The sequence below is a fragment of the Schistocerca serialis genome, chromosome 1 (genome assembly GCF_023864345.2).
Source record: "Schistocerca serialis cubense isolate TAMUIC-IGC-003099 chromosome 1, iqSchSeri2.2, whole genome shotgun sequence".
In the NCBI taxonomy this organism is placed as follows: Eukaryota; Metazoa; Arthropoda; class Insecta; order Orthoptera; family Acrididae; genus Schistocerca; species Schistocerca serialis.
In genome coordinates this window covers 69,383,752-69,395,786 of record NC_064638.1, presented here as the reverse complement: position 1 = coordinate 69,395,786, position 12,035 = coordinate 69,383,752, and the positions used below count along the sequence as shown (strand labels likewise).

The following is a 12,035-nucleotide window of genomic DNA, read 5'->3' as shown; positions in this document are numbered from 1 at the left end:
TGCGACCATAGCGGTCGCACGGTTCCAGACTGTTGCACCTAGAACCACTCGGCCACCCCGGCCGGCACTCCTCTGTGCCCGGATGATGAGACTCTGGGAGGTGGTAGGTGACTGTAGAGATAAAGTATGAAAAATCCATTTTTGTACAAGGTTGGGGGAAGGGGGTGGGGGGGGGGGTGTATTACAGTCTGGGAAGGCCTCAGCCTTGGTATATTTCGAGAGAGACTGCTACTCACAACAGATGCAGCATCTGCCAGCTGTCAGAGTCATCCACCCACAAACCCTGCCACAGTGACCTCATTCCAGAAATCCATCAGGATATCCAGTATCTCCTTAAATCATAAGGTCCATCCCAGAACCTCTTCATGAATCCATCCTTCTCCTCACCCTACCATCCCCCGCAATCCTTCCTTCCACATGCTTCCTGAAGTGCAGAAACCCACAGCGCCCCATTGTGGCTGATTAATGCGCCTGCACTGAGAGAACCTCAGCTAGTGTAAACTAACATTTTTAGCCTATTGCCTGCAACCTACACTCCTATTTAAAAATACCAACCATTTCCCCCACCGACTCCCCACATTTCCTGTTCCTTTACCACATGGTGCCCTGCTCGTCACTATTAATGCCAGCTACCTTTACACTAACATCCCTATTGTCCATGGCCTTGCTGCTACTGAACACTACCTCTCCCAATGTCTAATGGATTCCAAACCTACAGCCTGCTTCCGAGACACCCTGATCAACTATATCCTCACCCACAACACCTTCTCCTTTGCAGGCATCACCTACAAACAAATCCAGGGTATAACTATGGGCAACCATATGGTGCCATCCTATGCAAACCTATTCATGGTCCATCTAGAGCAATCATTACTAGCTACCCATAATCCCAAAACCCTTAACTGTTTCAGATTCATTGTTGACATCTTCATGATCTGGATCAAGGGCGAAAACACCCTATATATATTCCTCCAGAATTCAACACCTTCTCCCTTATTCACTTCACCTGGTTCCCAAGAAGCCAAATTCCTCAATGTTAACCTCCACCTCAAAGATGGATGCATCAGTACCTCCATCCATACCAAACATATCAACAGTATCCATAGCTGTTCTATCTGTAGTGACAAGCAGTCTCTTTCAAAACATACCAAGGGTCTCACTGAAGCCTTCACACACTGTAATTGCCCTAACAACCTTGTACAGAAACAGATTTCCCATGCCTTATCTCTCCAGGCACCCACCATCTCCCCAAGTCCCACTGTCTGGTCACAGAGGAGCATTCCCCCATGACTCAATACCACCCAGGATTGAAGCAACTGAAATGAAGAATGTCCTATCCACTATCCTTACCACCCCTCCACAGTGATATTCTCCTGCCCACTGAACCTACACAATATCCTTGTCCATCCCTGCACAACTCCAGCTCCCAATCTCTTACCTCATGGTCCCTATCCTTCTAATAGCCCTAGATGCAAGACCTGTCCCATACATCCTCCCACCACCACCTACTCTGGTCCGGTCACAATCATCACCTATCCCATGAAAGGCAGGGCTACCTGTGAAACTAGACATGTGACCTACAAGCTAAGCTGCAACCACTGTGCTGCATTCTGTGTGGGCATGTCAACCAACACACTGTCTGTCCACATGAATGGCCATTGACAAACTGCGACCAAGAAAGAACTGGACAACCCAGTTACTGAGCATGTTGCCCAACACAACATTCTTCACTTCAATGACAGCTTCACAGCCTGTGCCATCTGGAACCTTCTCAACAACACCAGATTTCCTGAATTGCACAGGTATGAACTCTCCCTACAAAATATCCTATATTTCCGTAATCCTCCTGGTCTCAACCTTTGTTAGCCATTGTTCTTTACCCACTTCCCTGTTCCCATTCCAGCACTACACAGCCCTCTATTCCGCCAGTGCACCCACAGACTTTTTACTTCTCTCCTTTTCCACTGCCCCCCCCCCTGCCCCCCTCTGTCCACCATCTAACTTCATACTGCATCTGTCTGCCCTACCTTCTCCCACTTCGTCCCTGTACACTGCCACATTCAGCATTTTACCGTCCCTCACCCGTACCCTGCTATCTGTACTCCTCCCCGCCCGAGCCTCCTCTTTGCTCCCACCACCAAGTTTGCTTCACCCATCATGCGCTGCTGCTTGCAATCTGGCCTCAGCAGCCAGAGACTGTGGTCATGTGTCAGTTGCGCGCGCACGCATGCGTGTGTGTGTTTTTGATTGATTTTCTCACACAGGCAGCATTTCTGGATGGCCAGCAACATAATCATTGAAAAAACTAAATACATTTTAAGCCATCTACATGCCAAAATAGCCTTGTAGTTTTTGTACCACTTCTATCCTCCCATCCACTTCCCTCCCAAATGGTCCAAAAGAAAAATTACTCTTGGTGAACAGCCATGTGAGCTCACATTACTCTGACTGTAAGTTATTTTATGAGGTATGCATAGCAGGAATAAAGTGTTGTCTGACTCTTATTGGAATATCTACTCTCAGAACCTTAGTGGTAAACCTCTTTGTGATCTATTGTGTGTCTCTTGCAGCAGGTTGGTTGGTTGGTTTGGGGGATTAAAGGGACCAGACTGCCATGGTCATCGGTCCCTTTTTCCAAAGACATAGAACACCCACAGAGAACAAAAACGAGGAACAGAAGAGATCACAGACGATACAGAACAGGAGAAACTGAGACAAAGACAAGACAAAACGAAACGAACGAAAACCACATAGAGATAAACGGTGGTTGGCCGACCATACAAATAAAAAAGGAAACGCCAACCACTTAGAAACACATTAAAAAATCAGTGTAAAATCATAGGCCAAAGGCCAGAGTCGACACAAAACAAAAATAAAACAGAAACACTCAGATTAAATGATAAAATCCCCCTGCCCGAATAAAACGTAAAACTAAGTCAGCCATAGTGGAGTCGTCTGTTAAAAGGGCAGGGAGCGTATCAGGCAGCGCAAATGTCTGCCTGACCACAGCTAAAAGGGGGCAGGCCAACAGAATGTGGGCCACTGTCAAAGCCGCCCCGCAGCGACATACAGGAGGGTCCTCCCGGCGCAGTAAATAACTGTGTGTCAGCCGGGAGTGGCCAATGCGGAGCCGGCAAAGAACTACCGATTCCCTGCGAGTGGCTCGCAGGGATGACCGCCACACAGCCGTCGTCTCCTTGACAGCACGGAGTTTATTGGACAATGGCAGTTCGCGCCATTCCTCGTCCCATAGCGCCAAGATTTTGCGGCGGAAGACTGCCCGCAAATCAGTCTCTGGGAGGCCAAGGTCCAGAGATGGCTTGCTGGTGGCCTCTTTCGCCAGGCGGTCAACATGTTCGTTACCCGGGATACCGACATGACCGGGGGTCCACACAAAGACCACAGAGCGGCCGCAACAGGCAAGAGTATGCAGAGACTCGTGGATAGCCATCACCAGACGAGAACGAGGGAAACACTGGTCGAGAGCTCGTAAACCGCTCAGGGAATCGCTACAGATAACGAAGGACTCACCTGAGCAGGAGCGGATATACTCTAGGGCACGAAAGATGGCGACCAATTCAGCAGTGTAAACGCTGCAGCCATCCTGCAAGGAACGTTGTTCGGAACGGTCCCCTAGAGTGAGCGCATACCCGACACGACCAGCAACCATCGAACCGTCAGTGTAGACAACACCAGAGCCCTGATACGTGGCCAGGATAGAATAAAAGCGGCGGCGGAAGGCCTCTGGAGGGACTGAGTCCTTCGGGCCCTGTGCCAGGTCCAGCCGAAGGCAAGGGCGACGAACACACCATGGGGGTGTATGCAAAGTAGCCCGGAAAGTAGGTGGAACAGTGAAAACCTGAAGCCCAGAGAGAAGCTCCTTGACGCGGACCGCTATTGTACAACCAGACCGGGGCCGACCATCTGGCAGATGGACGACCGATCGCGGGAACAGGAGACGATAATTTGGATGCCCGGGCGAGCTGAGAACATGGGCAGCATAAGCGGCCAGCAAACGCTGGCGTCTGAACCGCAGGGGAGGGACACCTGCCTCCACGAGTAAGCTGTCCACAGGGCTGGTGCGGAAAGCACCAGTGGCAAGGCGTATCCCGCTGTGGAGAATTGGGTCCAGCACCCGCAACGCAGACGGGGAGGCTGAGCCATATGCCAGGCACCCATAATCCAGACGGGACTGAATTAACGCCTGGTAGAGCCGTAGCAGGGTAGAGCGGTCGGCTCCCCAGCGGGTGTGGCTCAAACACCGGAGTGCATTGAGATGCCGCCAACACGTCTGTTTGAGCTGCCGGATATGAGGCAGCCAAGTCAACCGGGCATCGAAAACCACCCCCAAAAACCTGTGGGTCTCCACCACAGCAAGGAGTTCGTCGGCAAGATAAAGCCGCGGCTCAGGATGGACTGTTCGGCGCCGGCAGAAATGCATAACGCAGGTCTTGGCTGCCGAAAACTGAAAGCCATGCGCTACAGCCCAAGACTGCGCCTTACGGATAGCGCCCTGTAGCTGACGTTCAACAGCTGCAATGCCAGTAGAGCTGTAATAAAGGCAGAAGTCGTCAGCATACAGGGAAGCGGAGACAGAATTTCCCACGGCCGCAGCAAGCCCGTTAATGGCTATTAAAAACAGACAGACACTTAAAACAGAGCCCTGTGGCACACCGTTCTCCTGGACGTGGGAGGAACTATACGAGGCCGCGACTTGCACGCGGAAGGTACGACACAACAGAAAATTGCGGATAAAAATCGGCAGAGGACCCCGAAGACCCCATCCATGAAGCGTAGAAAGAATGTGATGACGCCATGTCGTATCGTACGCCTTCCGCATGTCGAAAAAGACAGCGACCAGGTGCTGACGGCGGGCAAAGGCAGTACGGATGGCAGTCTCCAGGCTCACCAGATTGTCGGTGGCGGAGCGGCCTTTACGGAACCCACCCTGAGACGGAGCCAGAAGGCCCCGAGACTCCAGTACCCAATGCAAGCGCCGGCTCACCATCCGTTCGAGAAGCTTGCACATAACGTTGGTGAGGCTAATGGGACGGTAGCTGTCCACCTCCAGAGGGGTCTTTCCAGGTTTCAAAACGGGGATGACAATGCCTTCCCGCCATTGCGACGGAAACTCCCCCTCGACCCAAAGACGGTTGTAAAGATCGAGAAGGCGCCGCTGGCAGTCCACTGAAAGATGTTTCAGCATTTGACAGTGGATGCCATCTGGCCCAGGAGCGGTATCAGGGCAAGCAGCGAGGGCACTGCGAAATTCCCACTCACTGAATGGAGCATTGTAAGATTCTGGGTGGTTGGTGCGAAACGAAAGGCTCCGACGTTCCATCCGCTCTTTAATGGAGCGGAAGGCCTGGGGGTAATTCGCAGAAGCGGAACTCAAAGCAAAATGCTCTGCTAAGCGATTTGCAATGACGTCGGAGTCAGTACAAACTGCTCCATTCAGTGAGAGCGCAGGGACGCTGACAGGTGGCCGATAGCCGTAGACGCGTCGAATCTTGGCCCAGACCTGCGATGGAGAGACATGGAGGCCAATTGTGGACACATACCGCTCCCAGCACTCCTTCTTGCCTTGGCGGATAAGGAGGCGGGCCCGCGCACGCAGCCGTTTGAAGGCGATAAGGTGGTCGAGGGAGGGGTGTCGCTTGTGACGCTGGAGCGCCCGCCGGCGATCTTTAATCGCTTCAGCGATCTCAGGCGACCACCAAGGCACAGCCTTCCGCCGAGGGGACCCACAGGAATGGGGAATGGCAGATTCGGCGGCAGTAACGATGCCGGTGGTGACCGATTGAACCACCGCATCAATGTCATCGGTAGAGAGAGGCTCAAAAGCGGCAGTGGAGGAGAACAAGTCCCAGTCAGCCTTATTCATAGCCCATCTGCTAGGGCGCCCAGAAGAGTGGCGCTGTGGTAGGGACAAAAAGATCGGAAAATGGTCACTACCACACAGGTCGTCATGCACACGCCATTGGACAGACGGTAAGAGGCTATGGCTACAGATTGAAAGGTCAATGGCGGAGTAGGTGCCATGCGCCACACTGAAGTGTGTGAAGGCACCATCATTTAACAGCGAGAGATCGAGCTGCGACAAGAAATGCTCAATGATGGCGCCTCGACCTGTTGCCACTGACCCACCCCACAGAGGGTTATGGGCGTTGAAGTCGCCCAATAGCAAGAAAGGTGGCGGCAATTGGGCGACCAGTGCAGCCAGGACATGCTGCGAGACATCACCATCCGGTGGAATGTAAAGACTGCAGACGGTAACAGCCTGTGGCGTCCACACGCGTACAGCGACAGCCTCTAAAGGCGTCTGGAGAGGGACAGACTCGCTGTGCAGAGTGTGAAGGACATAAATGCAGACGCCACCAGACACCCTTTCATAAGCTGCTCGGTTCTTGTAATAACCCCGATAGCCACGGAGGGCGGGGGTTCGCATCGCCGGAAACCAAGTTTCCTGGAGAGCAATGCAGAAGAAAGGGTGAAGGCTGATAAGTTGACGGAGCTCGGCTAGATGGTGGAAGAAACCGCTGCAGTTCCACTGGAGGATGGTGTTGTCCATGGCTGGGAAAGGCGTGACGAGACTGGGAAGGCAGATTACGCCACTGGGTCACCTGCTGCCTCCGATGGAGCATCTGTACAAATGCCATCCATTGCGTCCGAGGGACCGGCAAGAGCGAGGTCCTCAGCGGACGCCAGAATCTCCACCTCGTCCTCAGAGGCAGAGCTTGTAGGAAGCGGTGGGATCGGTGCCACCGCAATACCGTTGGTCTTGGGGACTTTCTTCTTTTTCGGCTTGTCACGCTGTGCCTTCGGCGGTTCAGGCTGCATCGGCTTCACTGGGTCAGTCTCAGGGACAGACGACGACCGCGAGGCCCGACGACCAGGGACTGGCGGTTGTTTCAACCACTTGCGGGCGTCCGCTTTTCCACTGGTCGGAACTGGTGAAGGGAGAGCCCCAAGGGATCCCTTCCTGGCGAGAGCAGCCGAAGAAGTCTTACGCTTCTCCGGCTGGGAAGGGGGAACTGATGTCCCCGATGGTTGGGAGGGTGTTGCTCCTGGAGAAGATGGAGCAGGAGCAACAGGGTGTGAAGTGCCCCCCACAAGCAAGGGGGCCGGTGGATGCTGACCGATCTTAGAGCCGATTCGTGATGACGGGAGAACCGGCGTTGCAGCAGCGGCGTAAGTTGACGGCATTGCCACAGGATGGAGCCTCTCATATTTCCGTCTAGCCTCGGGGTAGGTCAGCCGGTCCAAGGTCTTATATTCCATTATCTTCCGTTCTTTCTGCAATATCCTACAGTCCGGTGAGCAGGGGGAATGGTGTTCTCCGCAGTTAACACAGATAGGAGGCGGGGCACATGGAGTATCGGGATGCGAAGGACGCCCGCAATCCCGACACGTCATGCTGGAAGTACAGCGCGATGACATGTGCCCGAACTTCCAGCATTTAAAACACCGCATCGGAGGAGGGATATATGGTTTCACATCACAACGGTAAACCATCACCTTAACCTTTTCGGGTAAGACATCACCCTCAAAGGCCAAGATGAAGGCACCGGTGGCGACCTGATTATCCCTCGGACCCCGATGGACGCGCCGGACGAAGTGAACACCTCGTCGTTCGAGGTTGGCGCGTAATTCATCGTCGGACTGCAGAAGAAGATCCCGGTGGAATATAATACCCTGGACCATGTTCAGACTCTTATGCGGCGTGATGCTAACGGAAACATCCCCCAACTTGTCACAATTGAGCAACCTCCGTGACTGGGCAGAGGATGCCGTTTTTATCAACACCGATCCAGACCGCATCTTAGACAAGCCCTCCACCTCACCGAACTTGTCCTCTAAATGTTCGACAAAGAACTGAGGCTTCACGGATAGAAAAGATTCCCCATCAGCTCTGGTACAGACAAGATATCTGGGCGAATATGTCTCAGTGTCACGCAATGCCTGTCGTTCCTCCCATGGTGTGGCGAGGGAGGGGAACGATTTGGGGTCATAAACGTTACCTTTAAAATGGGCTCTCGAACGCTTAGAGACTGCTGACGGCTGGCCGCCAGCGACAGATGATGTACCACGCTTCATTGCGGGTCATCCGCCCTGATGCCACCTACTCCGACCAAGGGCCCTCCCCACGGGCGCCACCCAGCCGCAGCAAAGGCCACCTGGCAGGATGGCCATTGCCGGGAGTCCCGATGCCCCAGGGAGATGGGCATCTACTCCTTGGCATACGTGGGGAGTGAACGGCGCAGGCATCAGTAGAGCGATCCCTGTGTTGTCAGGGGGCTACAACCAAGAGGGTACATGGCGACCCCACCACAACGGACTGGCTACCGTGCTGGATCTTAGGTGCAAAAATGGCCAAGGTCGTCGTCACAGTTAAAAGAAACACTGCAGAGTGCAGCGTGGTAATCGCCCAAGAGATTGAAAACGAGCGTGACACCATGGCAACGACGAGAAAGACGGCTATAGGTCTAATTGCACGAAGGATACAGTGCACCATGTAAGGTGCCCTTCCCCAATTGGCTCGCTCTTCGGAATAATTTAGATAGATGGAGGTCAAACCCGAGAGGGGACCATCACATAAGGCCGAAACGTTGGAGACTCCTTTTAGTCGCCTCTTACGACAGGCAGGAATACCGCGGGCCTATTCTTACCCCCGAACCCGCAGGGGGTTCTCTTGCAGCATCTGCCACTACATTCGCATGCACATGAGAAGGCTGGTGGTGACGCAAAGTGCACTAAGAAGTGTACCACATGCTGCATCAAAGAATAATGTATTCTGCCCATGTCTTCTGTGTATGTATTTCACGGCATTTGTAGAATATTTAGTGCTGGTTTTTGTTAGACTAAGCATGGTGAGAGTATTTCACCACTGTAGCGTTAATTGGCAGCATAAAGGAAACTCGTGAAGCATTGCAGTAACAAGTGACAGCGATAGCTTTCCAAGCATATAAATTTTTCTAGGGAAGGTCAGTAGCAGATACAGTGACCCAGTGTGGTTCTTAGCCCAGCACTGCCAGCTACCAGGGAGAGATAGCACACTGGCAATGCCACAGGGTGTTCTCTATCTCTCTCTGTACAGAAAGCATCACACAACTGCCTTCTTACATGCACACAAGCTGAAGAGTTGGACAAACATTTCTGATACTCTCTCACACTTCTACCTTCAATTTAGGTAACACAAAATGTAGTAGATGTACTGGAAAATGCAACTGCTATGAAATACTCTGTCCTTTTTAGGCTCATCCCTATCCCCTGTAATGATCACACCTGGTGATGGTCAATACTGACAAGACAGTATCTATAATCCCCCAAATGACAGTTTTGTAAGCTACCTCCTTCACAAGTGCTTATATTTTCTTTGGACTCTTCAAATGAATCTCATTCTGGGGTTATTCCGTTTTAAAATGCCATGGATACACACTTCTAAGTATTTAATACCCGTTACTGTTTCTATTATGAAAAGGATAGACTGCTACTTACCATATGGTGGAGATGTTAAGCCACAGACAAGCACAATAAAAAGACTGATAACCAAGTACGTAAAGTGCGTGTGTGTGTGTGTGTGTGTGTGTGTGTGTGTGTGGTTTTTTTTTACCTACTTTAGAAGAAAACTTTTTGGCTGAAAGTTTACTTATTTAGCAGTCTTTTTGTTGTGCCTGTCTACGACTCAACATCTTCATTATTTACACACAATATGTTACATTTTTTGAGCTGAATGTCAACTGCTTGGCCCTGTATCAAGTGTTGAACATCTACATGTCTTCCTACGCTCCACTACAATTTTCTAGCACTGAAACCTGCTTATATCCAATAGCACTAACAGCAAACAGTCTTCTAGAGCTTCTGACATTATCATTCAGGTTATATCAAGTAGCAAGTCATAAATCACAGCCACACATTCCATAAGGCTGAATTATTTTCAATAGGTGACAGAGCAGAACTATGTCAAACACCTTAAGGAAGAAAAGAAACATAGTCCCACTGAATTAACAGTCTATGTTGAGGTCTAAGGAGGAGAAAAGTGCTAACATGCAAGCATAAAACTTGTTCCATAATTCTACAGAGATGTGGTCATCAATCTAAGCCTATAGTTTTGCACACCTGATTAGTGGCCCTTCATGAAAGTTGGCCTTTCTCCAATTATTTTTTGGTTCTGGTGAAATGTGAGTAATTGCTGATATAAACAGTGCGTATTCCTCTTCACAATCAATAACTCTAGCAACATGTTCAATTGTGTATGTCTTAGCTCAGTATGACATTATGTGAAAGTTAAGCATTGTTTTTTGTTTCGATTACGTGCCTATCAACCACTCAATGCCTCAATTATACAGCATGCTGTTACCTTTACTTCTACTATTTACCCCATTATCTGTCATTTGAGCACTTATGCTAAGATGGAGACGAGGAAACAAGATAATTCTCAATAACTTTCACAAGCTAGAATTCAATACTTTGCTCTATCTGTATCATTAATTGGTTATTCTTTTTCCTCCTTATATGTAAACGTAAACAAACCAACAAAATCACACTTCAGAAATCAAGCTATTGTCTTAGGTAACAGCTTGCATATTTTATAAACTTTTAAAAATCTGTATTGCTCACAGCTTAATTTATGGAATGAATATCCAGCTCTCTATTGGGAACATCTCATTTAATAACATGATTAATTAAAATTTCTGTTCAGTGCCAAGAAGCTACTGACCAAACTTTATGGTGTTATGTAACTACTTTGGATCAATCTACATTTATGAAACCACTTGTCTGCTTTAACCTATGACATAATTGTGTTATGGTGTGTGACATCTTGGTGGCGCTGCATACATATTTGAAAGGGATCAGGTTTGCAAAAAGCATGTTAGGGTATGCGGTGGTGCTCATTATGTGAGATGGTTATGTTTCTAAATTTATTGTGAGTACTGTAAGTGATTAATTGCATTTCTTGAGCTTTGTTTATGCGAATGATATTGGTTTTTGTTAGTTACAGATATAATGACAAAGTTTGATGAGTAGGTCCTGGTACGCCGCAATAGGGGAGAACATGACAATCATGACTAAATTCCTACACTTCTTTGGTTTAATTGTTGAGTGTGTGAAGTGTTACACTTGTGGAGAAAGTATGACATTGACCACAGCTGCTGCATCTCGCATAATGGATCAGAACATGTGGTTTTTATCTGTGGTACAACGTAGGGCATTCTATCCAGAAAGGTTTCTTTTTTGAGAAATCTAGGTTAGCCATTTGAGAGATTGTGTTGATGACAGATTATTTTTATTATCACTAGATTGCTAGACTTGCGTGTCAGCTGACTGGTTGCAAGAACATATTTCTGTTCTTTTTTTGTTGTTGCTGTCCATATTTGTTGTGTGTATGGTATGTATGTATGTATGTGTGCATGTACATACGTGCATAACTGTGTATTCTTGTATACTGGAACTGGTGTTAACGCAGTGTTTTATGACATTTGGATTGTGGTTGTAGATATGATGGAGTTAGTTATATGTAGACTGCTAAGGTTGGGTTTTCCATAATAGTTGCATGACAAGTTTTGATTTTGTGGTACCACACACATTGTTTTAGTTGTATATGTAAAGTATCAGATACCAAAATTGTTGAGATGAATGTGATTTTCTATCATAGATTTCGTTTGTGCTATATTGGTCAGGTGAAATTTCTGGTACTGGGTTTTGGAGCTATTTGTGTGTGTTTTGGTATCATGCCCTTCATGGATCAGCTATATAGCTCAAGGTACTGTTCATTACGGAGGACTTGATTTTTGCTTCAGTAATTTATTTTGGTATGTCTTCATTATTGGAATTGTCTTATATTTAGTTTGTCCCCATCCAAACCCCTCCTAATTCCTGTGGTTGTTGCATTAGTTATGTATTATTTCTGCAGTACAATATTTTTTGTACTATTTGTGTCTGTCCGTATGTGTAATGAGTGACATCATGATCGCCATATTACATAAGCTTGACACAGGAGTATGCGTCATCCTGATGATCTGATGGTACAAAGC

General features: G+C 48.9%; 1 protein-coding gene across 1 annotated transcript in view; it reads right to left on the bottom strand.

Moving 5' to 3' along the window:
* Positions 1–12,035, bottom strand: part of LOC126461592 (cell division cycle 5-like protein) — a 135,971-nt gene that overhangs the window by 109,456 nt on the left and 14,480 nt on the right. The window lies entirely within an intron of this gene.